General features: G+C 42.0%; 1 protein-coding gene across 1 annotated transcript in view; it reads right to left on the reverse strand.

Moving 5' to 3' along the window:
• Positions 1-14,783, reverse strand: part of LOC131690825 (uncharacterized) — a 396,059-nt gene extending 381,276 nt beyond the window's left edge. Inside the window, exons 1-2 of the mRNA XM_058976882.1 lie at positions 14,297-14,783; positions 4,659-4,905 (exon numbers count right to left, since the gene is read on the reverse strand). The gene's annotated coding sequence lies outside the window, so the exon portion shown is untranslated. The remainder of the gene's footprint in view (positions 1-4,658; positions 4,906-14,296) is intronic.
• Between the last annotated feature and the right edge of the window lie 361 nt (positions 14,784-15,144).

A 15,144-nucleotide genomic window follows, 5' to 3' on the forward strand; every position in this document is an offset into this window, starting at 1 on the left:
CGCTACGCCCACCCCGGGCGAAAACTTGTAGTATAAGGCAAAATGTCAACAGTCTTTCCGTTACGATGACTCATGCGGCTGTTGTGTTAGCAGGAAGCGGTGTGGATGTCGCTCGTTGCAGGAAACTGATTCCGCCGACAATATGGCGACGAACTTCCCGTCGCTCTTGTACGGGCTTGATCCTTGCTTGTAGAAGGAAAGCTGTTCATTAGAACAATGGCGACGAACCTACGGGGGCGTCGTACTGGTAGCTCTTCGTCATCACGATTTCTTCCTGCGAATTAAACCGCTTCGAAGTTCAAAACCCGAAATAAAAAGGCCCGCTGGGGACCTGCCCAGCAGAAATTGGCATGTGTGTCGCGTGTTTTACAACCTTAACCTACACCAACGTTTTATCCGTTTCATTTTAGAATGTTACCTTTTTGACTCTTTTAAATCTTATGTTCCGTGCTTTCCATGTTTTGCTTCTCGTTTTGGTAACACTGTTTAAAATATATTTGATTTTAACAATTAGCCCTAAGACAACAGATTTTAATTTATTTTTTGACAACTAAACTTACTAACACCTTTTACTTCACATGACACAATTTTACTATAGATTACTAATATTCATCTTCATTTTAACTTGCTAACCTGATCTATAACAACAACAACCATTATAAGAACATTTAACACCACTTTAGAAATTTACAAAAAAACTTTACATTAATTTTAGTAAAACCGCGCGCACTTCTGATTTCTTCGGGCGTTGGGAGCAGAAAGAATGTTCTTGGCCGTAGCTGCGTATGGCTAACGTCGGATGATACCGAGAAAATCTCAGTTTTCGCGATATCGTCCGATCTGACATTTACATTGTCCGCTTTTGGCAGCCCTTCCCATGGCTGCAACAGCGATGAATGACTTGTTGCGCGACATTAATTGATCATACCGTTGTGATTGAGTACCCTACTGAGAGTACGTCCCAGACGTAAACGTCAGACTTGGAGGACTACTACTCACACAGTTGACAGTACAGTATACCTAGGGTAGGACTTAGGATGGATTGGTGGAACTAATTGAGCAAATCTAGAGTGTTTCTTTTATTGTGGCAAAGCTAACAATCAATACTGTAACCAGCGGTTACACTCCATACATACTATAATTTGTGCACCGGAATGGTAATCGGAACATAATGTTGTTGCGTAGTGCTCGAGGTGCGACGTTTATGTTGATTTGTTCCAAAATAGCTGAGGCAGCTATACGGCCTTGGTGAGTGTCAGCGATGAACAAAGCTCTTGCGGTATTCCTTTGAACATGTAGGGGCTCTAGTTGAATCAGCTGATATCGATCTCTCCACGGCAATCTACAGAGCGCGAAACGTAAAAAGCGGCGCTGCACACTTTCAATTCACTCAACGCCATTATTATAGTTCGGGCTCCACACTTTAGGGCAATATTCTAGAATTGATCGGGATAAAGAGCAGTTTAGCGATTTGAGACAATAAACATCCGTAAAGTTTTCGGTTATCCTGAATATGCATCCCAGTGCTCGAAGCGCTTTACCAACTGCATAGGAGACGTATTATTTAAACGTAAGTTGAGAATCCAGAATCACTCCCAGATCCTTCACGTGACTGACACGTTCGATTTCTGTTTCTAGTAGGTAGTTAAAATAAATCGAATCATTCTTCCGTAAAAAAGGTATTACCGACCACTTCGAAACGGGTTTACATACATGCGGTTCGTATTGCACCATTCAGCAAAGACTTGAAGCTGCTGTTGGAGAACTCTGTAATCTTCACCAGAACGAATTAGGCGAAAAATCTTGAGGTCATTCGCGAAGGATAATCGTGGAGTCTTCCAATTTAGATGTACATCATTGAGGTATATCAGAAACATCAACGGTCCCAAGTGGCTTCCATGAGAAATTCCAGACGTAGAAGTGAATGTATGGACCTGGCATTCTCCTATGACAACCGCTATCTCTCGGTCAGTGAGGTAGGATCGAAACCACTGCAAAATACTACCATTTATTCCAAATTTCTCCATTTTTGCTATTGCGATATCGTGGTTTATCTTGTCAAAAGCGGCAGATAAGTCGGTGTAAATAACGTCGGTTTGAGCGCGAAGTTCCAGACTCTCTGTTATTAAGGATGTTAAACATAATAGGTTAGACGCAGTTGACCGTCCAGACGTGAAGCCGTGTTGATCGTCACTTAGGTACTGCTTACAGTGAGCCTGAAGAGGTTCCATAATCACAAGCTCGAACAACTTCGAGACAGCACTCAATGAAGTTTTTCCTCGATAGTTATTGACGTCTCGCTTATTGCCCTTTTTATGGACTGGGAACATGTTCGCTGATTTCCAGCAAGATGGAAAAATACCTCTGTCAATAGATGTTCGAAAGATGTGAAGAAGCGGATTAACGAAAACTTCGATGTGCCTTTTCAGATAAGCGGAGGGGAACCCGTCGGGTCCCAGATTGAAGGATAACTTAAGTCGAGAGGAAGCTCTGGTAATCATCGTTGCATTGACATCGATAGCACCCAGAGTTTGACCCATAAGTGGAGTTCTGCTAGCGAACGTTTAGGATGCGACTTGAGATTACGCTGAATATTTTGCTGATATCGATAGAAACAGTTTTGACTGGCTCGTTTATACGCATGGTTGAGACTGACGTAATATTCTCTGAGTGATATTGTACGATACTTGGTAAACCTCCACAGGGCAGCTCTCTTGATAGACTTCAACCGTCACAGTGTACTCGTTTGCCATGGAGGGTCGCTTTGTCGATGGTGAACTTTCTTTGGAACGAGCCTGTCAATAACGTACACCAGAACGCTGGAAAAAGTTTGAGCTGTGGATTCACCTTCAAAGTCCAAAATATTTTCCCAATCGATGGTGGAAAAAAGGTCTGCGATACTGCGATGGTCGGCTTTACGGAATCCGGATAAAGGAATCCGTTGCGGGAAGACTCCGGTCGCAACGAATTACCTCGTATCCAGTACCGAACACCTGACTGGAAAGCACATCATCGTTCAACCACGTTTTGACGAAGACAATGATGTCAAAGTTCGCTGGCAGGAGGAGCGGTATCTGGTGCTGATATGACGCATTTAACGGAGAACTGGAATCGGGGAACATTTCAGCGCTTGAATTATTCTGAATGGATGGGTACTTGCCGCAGTAGGAAGTTTGGAATACCCTTTCTCCACTCGCGCAGACAGGACCGGGACGACTGGTGAACGTTGGCTGCAGTAGCTGGACTGTGGCGGGGGGATCAAAGGCTTTCTTGATACAAGCTGCGGTGCATCCCGGTATCCCATTAATGAAATCTATCCTGCTTTGGCTGGTCGAAATTGAATTCACGAACGAGTACTCCAGTGGGCCAAGTGGACGCTTTGAGTGTAGTGTCCTTTAGCTCACTCGGAAGCTCAACTCGGAACGAGACGGAATTGAGTTTCGTGATATCGGTGTCTTTTTTGACCAACAAAATTGCCTTGGGTGTGTCGCTTATACCGAGGCCTTCTTGGGTCGAGGTGGCTCAGATAAACTCAGAACTGATCCCGTTCATCAGAAACTGTTCTGATTTCTCACTGAATGGCTCTAGTACCACAGACAGCGGATGCATTGGCGCGAATTTTTGCATTACTCTCACGACTTCGTTTTTAAGTGGGCAAGTCCCCCGGAAGTCACTTCACAAACAGCTTCCTTTGAGTTAAAGAGCCAGAATTAGCCGGAAAGTGAGTCTCAATGCGGCTCGAGAGATTTGATACGACCGCGTTTAGATTGTCTACTGCCTCACATAACTTGTTTGTGTCCACGATAGGAGCAGCGGAATCGGATTGCTGCACCCATGTATTGAAACAGCAAACACAATCGTCACACAGCCAGTACAGATTCTTACTGAAGCTAGACAATAAGTCTAGTGCAGATCGCTGCCTACCAGGAATACGCGTGTGGTGAAAAGCCGATCCGCAACGGCCTCGGCATGCAATTCTCTCAATCCCATTAACGGGAGAATAGCATGACTTGCAACTCATACTCATGGTTGCTTTCAACCCGCCCTACACACTTAATTTTGTTCTACCGAATACCAGCTTTTTTCGTTATTTTTACCGAGTTTTACACAGCCGAGCACTCGGCTAACAAAGCTTTTACCGAGATCTCGGTAGAAGTGACGTTTGATTTGCTGAAAATCGGAAAATATAACGCTGAAAATCAGTAAATTGACGCCACTTTGCTGAGCTATCAGTTGAAAAATTTTACTGACTGTTCAGCTGTGCGGAAATTACCGAACTGAATTGAGTGTGTATATCCTGCTTTTTCGATCTCGTCTCGCTATGCGCCAAATCGGAATGTGGGGAACACTTTCCGCTGTTCGCGAGAAGACGAAACGAAAATTCCGTAACTAATTTAGAATTCTGCATATTTCGATAGCTACTGCTAACACAACCGGTTTCAAATCATTTCATTACCGATTTTTTTCCAACTGTGGGGATGGATGTGAAATATATTTGTTTGATGCAAGTTTCGCTCGTCAACTCGCTTCTTTTCCTTTCAGCTAATCTTAGCTTCGAACACCCGAAGACAACGAAAATCACTGCAATAGTCAAACCAACACCACTGAGGAATACATTTCGACTAATCAAGCTAATACAGAAATATTTTTACACTTACCTGAGATCCTTGATCAGTAACAAACTTCCTAAGCGCATCGAATAACCAAATTTGCTCCATTTTTTCTGATAGTTCTAAGGACACCATTCACGAATGCAAAAGTAATTATGTCGTTTAATATCACTTTCGTTTTGCGATTTCACTTCCACCAACTGACCTTTAATAAGTATTACACATAATGGTGCATCCAAGAAGAACTCTATGGTCATAGCCATCAACAATGGTAAAATTAGTAGTTGTGTTGAGTCTGAAAAATAAGAAAAAATATGTTGAGACTGGACCGAAACCTTTTTTTCCTTTCTCATATAAAAAAAGGTTATGCAATCACTCTAAAATTCGACTTTTTAACTGAGGTCCGGAAGGCCGAGTTTCATATATCATTCGATTCAGTTCGACGAGATCGGAAAATATCTGTGTACGTTTTTATCGAGGGAGAATCTTCAAGAGAGACCACTACCGAGTTGGCCGTGGCACTGTCGGATTCTTACTGCAGCTTTTTCTCCAGCTAGATTACCGACCAAACCTCAACCGTCTGTATCTCCGTATCCTCTTCCTCCCGGGACCACCATTGGGTATTACTTCGGGGGTGGATTGTGCTCTTGCACCTTTTCTTTCCTGAGCCCCTTGGCTGCTCGACTGCTCCTGTTCGTTGTGTAGGTGTTTTATTTATTTTTTTTACTCCCATTTTGTTTTACTTTTTTATTTTTGAAATATTTTATTTTTTTGCCCTTTTTTCACTTTTTATACCCACGTACAGTTTGTTGCGTTACCCGCCCACCGGCGACTGCCGTCATCAACGTCGGAATCCGTCGAGGCGTGAACCGATCCAGTGATACCGAAAACCTAAGCATCCCTTCACAGCCACCCACGCAGAATTTTTAACCGACGTGAAACTACTTGTTGATGTTGCTAACTTAGTGCTCGTTTCTCGCTACGTAGCCGGTCCACATGCGACCGTCACTGCGCTGGAGCCCGTCGGGACGTGAACCGATCTGAAGGAGCCATAAGACCTGGCTCGCGTCCCTTCGCGATCACACTCGCAATCGACTTGAACCACTCACCCATATCTTGCTAGTTGGTGTTGCCAGATTGTTGTTCTATTCGACATTTTTTCTTAAGTTCCGACAGTAGTAGTGTCACTTCTCTGCTGACGGCATTGCATGTGCCCTCGTCTCGACACATCTCTGCCTCTACGATAAGCGAAAGTATCTCCCTCCGCGCTCTGTCACAGCGGGTGACACAGAGTGTCCGAACTAATGTAGGTGCTGTTAAAAACAACCATGACCGTACAAGAGCTGCGTCAGATAGAAGGTTACTTCACCATGCCTCCCAGGTCGAAAGAACCGGTGTGAGTCTGTGATTGTGAGTCCAACTTCCTTTTTCCGACTAGTCCCAATCATGCTGCCATTTGGCCATCGAGTCAGCTGTCATTGTTTTCCATATTCCCCTGATCCCCTTCCGCTTATAGCGTTCGTTATCTTACACCAGGATGATGCCGATAGGGGTCATTTCTCCGATAACGCAGTATCGACGATGATACGCTAGCCAGAAAACGCCTCTTGCTACTGCATGGCCCGGCGTCGTTCGGCTTGATTCCGTTCATAGCTTTGGCCGACTACTCGCAAGTATAGTCGACATGGGCGTTGTAGTTCAGCCGGTAATCTACCATTGCGTCCTGCAGTTTCAGCACCCGCTTCGAGACTATGACATGCTCCCCGAGAGCGATTTCTGCTCGCTGCAGTACTTTGCAGTTGCTGTCCGATAGCACCTCCGTTTTGTGGCTATATGCAACTTCACTCCTTGCATTCAGTTTCCAATTCTGTTAATCGGCTCCATCGCCAACATTTCCACCTCTTCCGGTGTCTCTTCTAGTACCGCTACCGTCCACGAATCCGACGATCTCCACGCTCCTAGGTAGCTCAGGCGTCAGCACGTCGTTCTACATCCCGTTCCATAGCGTTAGACCCAGGATAGAGTCTTGCGGGATCCCGCCGTTATTCTATTCGATTTTTGTCCCACGTTTGTCTCATAGATCAGAACTCTGGTTATGGAAATAACTCCTTAGAAATCTACACAGGTAGCTAAGAACCCTGATTTTGTGCAGTGACTCCGCAATGGCTTCCCAACTTAAGCTATTGAACGCGTTTTTAACGTCTATCATTATCACCGCACAGTATCGATCTCCTCTTCTTTTCTATGTGCGCGCCATATCGGTTCTCTCAATAACGGTCCAAATGGCGTCCACGAACTAGTTCTCGCTTTTCATAAATATTGTCAGCCATATTGGCCTATACGACGATGGATCCTTGGGGGTTTTACCACCATAGTGGTAAGCCTAGTTTACACTTGTATAACGATGGAGCTGTTCAAACAGGGTTGCTATGATTAATAATAAAATCCACTTGTTTTGAAGTCATTCTGCTTCTTTAGTTAAAAACTTTTCTCAGCGAATTTTCACAAACTTACAATGTTCCACGAATGTGTTCAGTAGAAGAATACCTTTAGAAATATATAGTGTTCTTCTGAATGATTGATGAGGTGATTTTTTAAGAATTTATTTTCAATTTTAACCGATTTTCCATACTAATTTCCATATAAACTTTGAAATTTTTGGAGGGTCCGTAGACGCAGCCGATTGGTACCAAAATTTGCACAATTACTAAGGGCCATAAAAGGAATCAGTAGAACTTGGTGGAGCTAAAAGTCAAAAATTGAACCAGACTTCTGCACATCGGTTACTTAGTGCAGTTTCTTGCAATGTGTCCCTTCTCCCCACATTTTCTGCACAGATCAGCTCTGTCCGAGCCTTTGCAATTTCTCGCCTGGTGACCAAAGCCTATGTATTTGAGATATCTCTCCATTTGTTTGGAAACTCTAGACACAGCCTTCAGTGAACACACTGACTACCAAACCTTGATTCGGCCTTATTCCAACAGTTTATTAGCTACGGTCGTGGAAAGCCGTATCGACGTCGTCTGCGTGCTGCCGTACCCCTTCCTTATCTGGATTACCATTGGTGTATGTCCCAGATCATCCTTCAGCGCACTCCTCAGCTCATCTCCTGTTGTTATTTCGTCTAGGTTCCTACACTCAATCACTGTTTCATGGGCTGGGGCCCTTATGGTTGCCTCCTCGCTTAGAGACTTTTTAATGAGTGTCTTGAAGGCTACGCGTTTGACTTTCTTCAGTTCGAAGAGCATCTCACCTTTCTAAATAGGACGGCATTTTACCACATCCTCTTCCAACTGCTTCAACTGGCTGGCGAACTTAATGGTCCTCACTACATGGCGTTGTAGAGCTCTACTTTCTTTTTGAACTCCACCGTGTTGGTCCTCCCAAGCTGCAGTCCTACTTGGGGTGTGCTATTACCAGTTTTGGATGTAAATCTCTGATTCGGCACAAGGTCACGAGGTGGCCGCCTGGTTCGATACTGCGATCTCGTAAGTTTTCCGCTTCTTGTGAGCAAGATCGCCTCTCCGCATGTTGCTGGGATGCAGTCGTCGTCGTTATTTTGTGTGTGTTTTTTTCTATTTTTTCTGTATTTGATTTTGATCTTTTCTCCGTGATTCTCCATTTTGTTTGATCTCAACTCTGGGCCGCTGTCTCTACTAGTCGCCTCTCGTGATCCCATGATTATCTATGCAAGCAGGGAAATCACGTTAGGGTTGACACTATACTTCATGGGAAATAGTGTCCAGAGCTGGATCGGCGTAAAATCATGGGAAATAGTGGCCAGAGCTGGATCGGCGTAAAATCGTGAATGGTTCATCCAAACCTAGTGCCTCCATCTAAATGGTGACGAGTTTTGAACGTACTCGGATGGGACGGAGGGAGGCGTCCTGTTAGCCCACTCGCCATTTCAAGTCGGTGTCATCATTCCTTACTCAAGGAGATAAACAGCACGCCTGTCAGCCCAAAGTCGCCCAGAGTGATCCGTATCCTGTTCATTGACGTTCGTCATGGCCAGTATACCATAATCATGAAGTTGCTGGCGTGCCTGATGTGCAGGTTGGGCTGGAGTGCATTTATTGCTAAGGGACGATTCATAAATTACGTAACGCGTTTAGGAAGGAGGCGGTTCAACAAGTTGTGACATATTGTGACAAGAGGCGGAGGCGGAGTAAGCTAGAACGTTACGTAACATGTTTTTACCGAAGAAAATTTTTTTAAAGATAGATAAATTTGTTACAATTTGCTACATGGGGGGAGAGGGGAGTCCATTTTGGGCAATTGTTGCGTTACGTAATTTAATAATGGTCCCTAATCCTTGATTAGTGAAATCTTAGGATCTTAGCAGAAACGGCACAGACTCGCTTCGATTGAGTTGCTTTCGGAATTATAGCTTCCTTTAGAGGTTTGGCAGAGCTCATTTCAAACCCCACCATATCCTAGTACGATTTCCATGTGCCATGTGTGTGTGTACCTTACAATGTAGAGGTCGGATTTAGTCCAACCGAGTCATTTTTCATTACGTAATTTAAAGAAAAAATATTAAAAATTTTAACCAAATTCATCTATGCACTTTGTAAAACTTTTATCAAAGAATTTACATCCACTTTCTTTATGCGATCACTTCAACAAAAAGAAAGATCCTGTAGTCAATTATGCACAAAAAAACCAAAATTGTTAAAACACACTTCTTGAGCGTTTTTTCAAAAAGACATCTACAATGAGTGACTCTCATTGTTTACTTTCTCTTTTATTAATAATTCCGTCGCATTAACATTTATCCCTCAACTCTTTGCATAATATGCCAGTCAAAACCACCTTCTTTTGATATATACTGTAAAATAAGTGAAAAGTGCTATAGTGACTCCGTTATAATCGAAAGAGAAAGTAAACAAAGAGAATCACTCATTGTAGATATGTCGTTTTGAATAAAAGCTCTAGACTTTTGCCGTTTGCGCATTTCAATGTAGACTAATAAAACGCTGTCATGCCACCATTATGATTATTTTCGATGCACTACAGGACAACACTGCTATTAGTTTGCGTAGTGCTACTGATATTTGATAACAGATGGAGGTCGGGTTTATCCACACTGTCTGATTTGCCTCACCTTATCCTATGGTTTATTGAGAAAATGACTGAAAGTTTCAAAGAATCTCAAAGTCAAATAATATCTCTAATAAATCTCGTATTTTTCATTATTTGCGTAAAAACAATACAGTGGAAGAAATACTAGACAAATTTCAAAGTAATACTTCTTGTTATTAACTATGTTGTAACAATTTTCATCAACATACGCCGAAAACTGCATTTATGAAACAGCTTGATTCATCAAAAATATATAAGAGGGCGGCATATTTAACTTTTTGCTCCGAATGGCAAATATCTTTGCGTCGCAACTGGTATAAACTGGAGCATAAAGTATTTTCGCAATATGAAATGATTGAACAACATCTTCAAGCAAAGATCAGTCTTTATACAATACGCACTGCCAATCAACCAATTACCAAGCCGAATATTTTCCTTTTTGTCTGAACTGCCACTAACGATCGATTGAATATTTAATTAGGCGCTGGTTCTTTTCCTATCCATGTGGTTCGATTCGAGGCTGTCAAGTTCAGTCGGAAGGTTGATATTTAGGTACAGACCATTTCAGCATGGTTTGATTCCGAACGGAAACTTTTGCCATGATACAACACTGGTGTGTATATTGTACCGTGGCTTGTGCAAGCAGTTGGCATGTCGCAAATTAGTAGGAAAAGTATAATAGAAGAGGGCTCAAGCGCTAAATATAGAGCTTCTGTTTACGATGTAAGAAACCAAGGTAAAATCGATAAAACCAATATAGAACAGTAGATGATATAAAACATTACGAACTCGATGAGAATCCGCACTACTTTAAACGCAAATTACTAAGTAAAGTCATATTTTCGTGTTTCGGATCGTCCTCGTTAATAGCTAACATCCGACGAAACCACTAGCTAGACACTAAATCCAAAAAATGACTCAAAACTTATGTGTACAATTGTAACGACCGATCGAGGCAGATAGCACAGTTGGTGCCCTTCATGTTCCAAGACCATAAATCCTGTCTTCGTTTCCGTAAAGTAGATTTCAATTTCTAATTATTTCTTTTTTTTTTCCAAAATTTAAAAACTTTATGAACCAATAGTTTACGCAATGACATTCATTGTAACGTGTTTTATAAAAAGGATGTCAGACTACTGGGCCATATATGAAAGCTGTCCTTCAATGTTAGCTTCTTTCTTCGAGCAGCCTGGATAAACCGTGTATTGTAGTTAGTGGCTGTTTCAACCGGCTAAGGGTTAAACAATGGACCACCTGTTCCGGCGGTAAAAACCCAACAAAAGTGAATAGTCCCAATGGCGAACGGATTATGGGAAGAGCCAAACAATGGCACGACAAATCAACGTGAATTGCCTCGTGCATGTATACTTGCGAATAGTGCTATTGACGCATGTCTTATATCCGCCCACACAACTCGCGATATTTGTGCTGTCACTGTAAATAACATTAACAAGAAATACGTCTATTGTTTGACATATTTGCCATCACCTTCTGATGATTTCAAAAGGGTTGTATCATACTGTGGCAGAAACGGGTTTCCCCTCACAATCGGCAGTGATGCAAATGCCCACCACATAATATGGGGCCGCTCAGATATCAATTTGAAGTGCACCGAATTAATGGAATACTTAAGTAGTACACATCTGCACATTCTGAATTCAGAAAACCGCCCAACATTTGCACGAGCTGACAGAGAAGAGGTGTTGGATGTAACTCTCTGCTCTGACGGTATTATGCATGAGTTGGATAACTGGCTCGTACCAAACGACTTCGAACCGTTGTTATCTGATCATAAGTACACAATCTTTGATCATTTAAACGTCTCACTACATATCGTCACATATCGTAATCTCAAATCTACGAACTGGGACCTCTACGGAGAAGGCTTGGCGACCAGGTTTCATGGCTATCTTCTGACGATTGAATCTTCCAGTGACTTGGACGAGGTCATGGATAAAACAAGCTCACTCATAGTAGCAGCATACCATGAGGCTTGTCCGCTTCGAGTTATGCGTGCTTCTAAAGGAACACCTTGTTGGAATACCGAATTAATTCTACTAAAAAACTTATGTAGAAGAGCTTGGAGTCGCTGACGCAGGGACGGGTCGGAGGCATTTAGGCAGTTTCCTTTCTGTATGCTTTGCGATCCTCTGAGCGAAGTGGTTGGAAAAGCCTCTGCGCAAATGTCTCAAGTTTCAACGAGACTAGTAGATTAAATAGGTTACTTTCAAAATCGAAAGACTTTAATGTCAGTTCAATTAGAACTGCTAATGTTGAATACTCGTCTGACGAAGATGCAGTACTCAACTGTCTTTTTAACACACACTTTCCAGGCTGTACGGAGCCATCACTGACGACTGCCCATGAGTTCGTTTCAGGTAGGTAGGATGTTCTCAAGGGTGTGTGCTGTCACCACTTCTATGGAACCTTTTCGCCGATGGCTTATTGAGGAAACATAATGAGTTTGGGTTTCCGACGTATGGTTTCGCCGATGATTATCATATAATGCTCACCGGTATTTGCATTAACAAACTTTTTGATTTGATGCAACAGTGAGAAATCCTCTTCGCGAGGAATGGCTGTCTGGCTGGATGGAGCGACAACTTGAAGAATACGTAGTTTACTATTTTATACTGACGGATCTTTGTTGGAGGGCCGAGCCGGTGCTGGCGTCTATTGTCATACTGCCCTTCAGGCCCTTCTAAATATCTAACCATTCCACATACATGGTTACAATGGAAGAAGAAATTCTTGCTTCCAGTGATATTACACCCACATGTAGTTTTCCTTACAGAACATTCCATTCCATCCCTCTCGAGAAGATTGGTTGTCTGACTATATAGAAAGACAACAACATACACAAGCGGACAATTATATTGACGACTTTCTGATGGAGGCACGTGCTGATATCTACTGTCGTGAAATGAAATTAGAACAGCCTCAGTCGCTAGGTAGGTACTGTACTGTACTCCAAGCAGAAATCTTCGCGATTATGTGCGGGGTGCAATCGGCCCTTCACGCTGCAATCAAGGCTCTTAGCTCGGACAATTGGCGGTCCAAGCCAGTGATTACATGCCGAATTAAAATAGAAGATCTTAGCGTTAACAATACTATCAACCACAGTTAAAAATAATCGAGGCTCTTTTTTGACGGCTGAAAATGAACCTATAGCGACTCGCGGTGAATAGAAAAAATATTCATTCAACTATCCATCTTATTCATTCAGTTGAATATCGTACAATATATTCACTACACTAATTATCTAGAAAAATGTTTTCAAATGCCGATAAAGTATATGAAACAACAATCATCATGGCTTACATTGTGCCAGGGCCCGCTTTGATGCGTTTGATTCGTTGCTGCACGGTCGCTTCGTTTAATAATCGGAGCCGAATGAAAATCTGCATGGATGAATGGGCGGTTTGTTCGTTTGACGTTTTCAGCTGCATCACTGAATATTGAAAATGCGGCTGAATATGATCAATTTTCATTCAATGAATTTGAATATTTTTAACTCTGCTATCAACCTCGTTTGGGTGCTCGGACAATCCGGTCTTACTTGTAATGAATGCCGCAGAAAAAAGATTTTGTAATTTAAAATTCATTTTCATGCACATATATGGAACATGAATATCAATGTAAAATTAAGTTCCATCACTGAGAACTGAGATACAAGTAAAATTTTCAACTTGTGTAAGAAATAAAACTGTCGCTTTGAAATGACAACAGCAAGTAGCAACTTGCCACTGACCGGCGCTTCGATCGGCTAGCAATCGCTATACGGGATTTGTGTGCAAACTTGGATACAATGGTGACTCACGCATGCAAACCTGTGTGCGATGGTGATTTTTAACGTTTACACAGGTTTTTCGGGAAAGTTTGTTCCATCTTATATGTCTGTTTTCTGTGGTTCCACCACAAATACAAACAACTTTTCGAGCTTAATTGAAAATTACAGCTCCATTATACGGGATATCAATGCACTGAATTGAATTTTTTAATCCAATATAGCTGTAAAATAAACGGCATGAAATATCGCACGAACGGAAGTGTAAAATCATATGGGTTTTTGATGCTCCCATTGAGTGCATCGAATTAAACTTAATTTTCAAACAATTCTGATGCAAGCTTTGTATGAATACATTCGTATTGACTTACATGTCATTATATTTTGGTGTGCGGGCCGACGAATTAGCCAGAGCAGGCGCAGGGATTTATTGCATTGGTACTGAGTCTTCTTGATCAATTTCAGCTAGGTGGATAAAGGGCCTCTACGGAGCACTGCAACAACACTGTGGCATGATGAACAGGGCTTTAACCCTTTTTTTTATTCATTTCGTTTATTTGATAGGCACAAATGCGTTAGCTTGGCGGTGCCAAATTCTTTTGTTTTTACATTTTGGATATATTTAAACTAGGAGGTTACAATGTTGAAATATTTTTTTTTTAAAGAGAAAAATTTTACAGCTATCTTAAGACTAGAAATAAGATTCTATATAAAAGAGATCTTTAACCCTTTAATTACATTATTAGAGCCTTTTTCAGCAAATGTTATTAATTTCACGAAAAACTAAACAGAAGCCAAAATGTTGAATACTCACCTGCAAACTTTCTGATAATCTGGATTCATAAACATAAACATAATCCACTAAGACCCACATAATTGATCCGATGCTAGTATTCACTAGCTATAACTTACTACTATGACCTTTGATACAGGTTTTTAACAAACTATTTGAAATACAAAACTGAGCACTTTCCTTCAACTTTACGACACAAACGACATCGCTATTCCCCAGAATGTGCTTGGGAGTGTCTAATATCACTTTTTCACTAGCCATGAATATCAAAATGTCACAACAACGTAAATTTACCTAGTCACGACAAAAGGCAATAATCCGTTTGTTTCGAAAACTTTTCAAACTTATCCAATAGCAATTATTCTTGACGATCCTCTGCTCGTCTTTGATTCCACGCTAGAAACTTTCACCTTGATAAAAATCCGCTTCCGTGGAAAATAATCCATCACTGAATATTTTCAATACATCCGAATGACTAAAACCCGCCAAATGGAGAACGCGCGTGCTTTCAAGTCGACCGAAAGGAATACACTAAGCTTTCCACAGGCAAAATAAATACTACTAACCCTCATTTGCTGATGGCTGGCATGCTTTTGGCGTTCGTCCTCGTGGGCCATATACTCCGCCGTTTCCACTCATCCCACACGCAGGTTTGGTACTATGATACATACCTATGTGGGACACCGGGTCGTGTATCTTAACGTTGTATCCTTTTGCCGGTATGACATACAAACACTAATTCCCCCTCCCACTGGTGCATTGTACCGCGTTCTGCCATTACAGGTTGGATCTACTGCGTTACCTATCCGGAAATCAATTCCAGTCAACCACAATAGGACACTTGTAGGTAAAAAATTACCAAGGTAATT

This window comes from Topomyia yanbarensis, chromosome 3 (genome assembly GCF_030247195.1).
Source record: "Topomyia yanbarensis strain Yona2022 chromosome 3, ASM3024719v1, whole genome shotgun sequence".
NCBI lineage: Eukaryota > Metazoa > Arthropoda > Insecta > Diptera > Culicidae > Topomyia > Topomyia yanbarensis.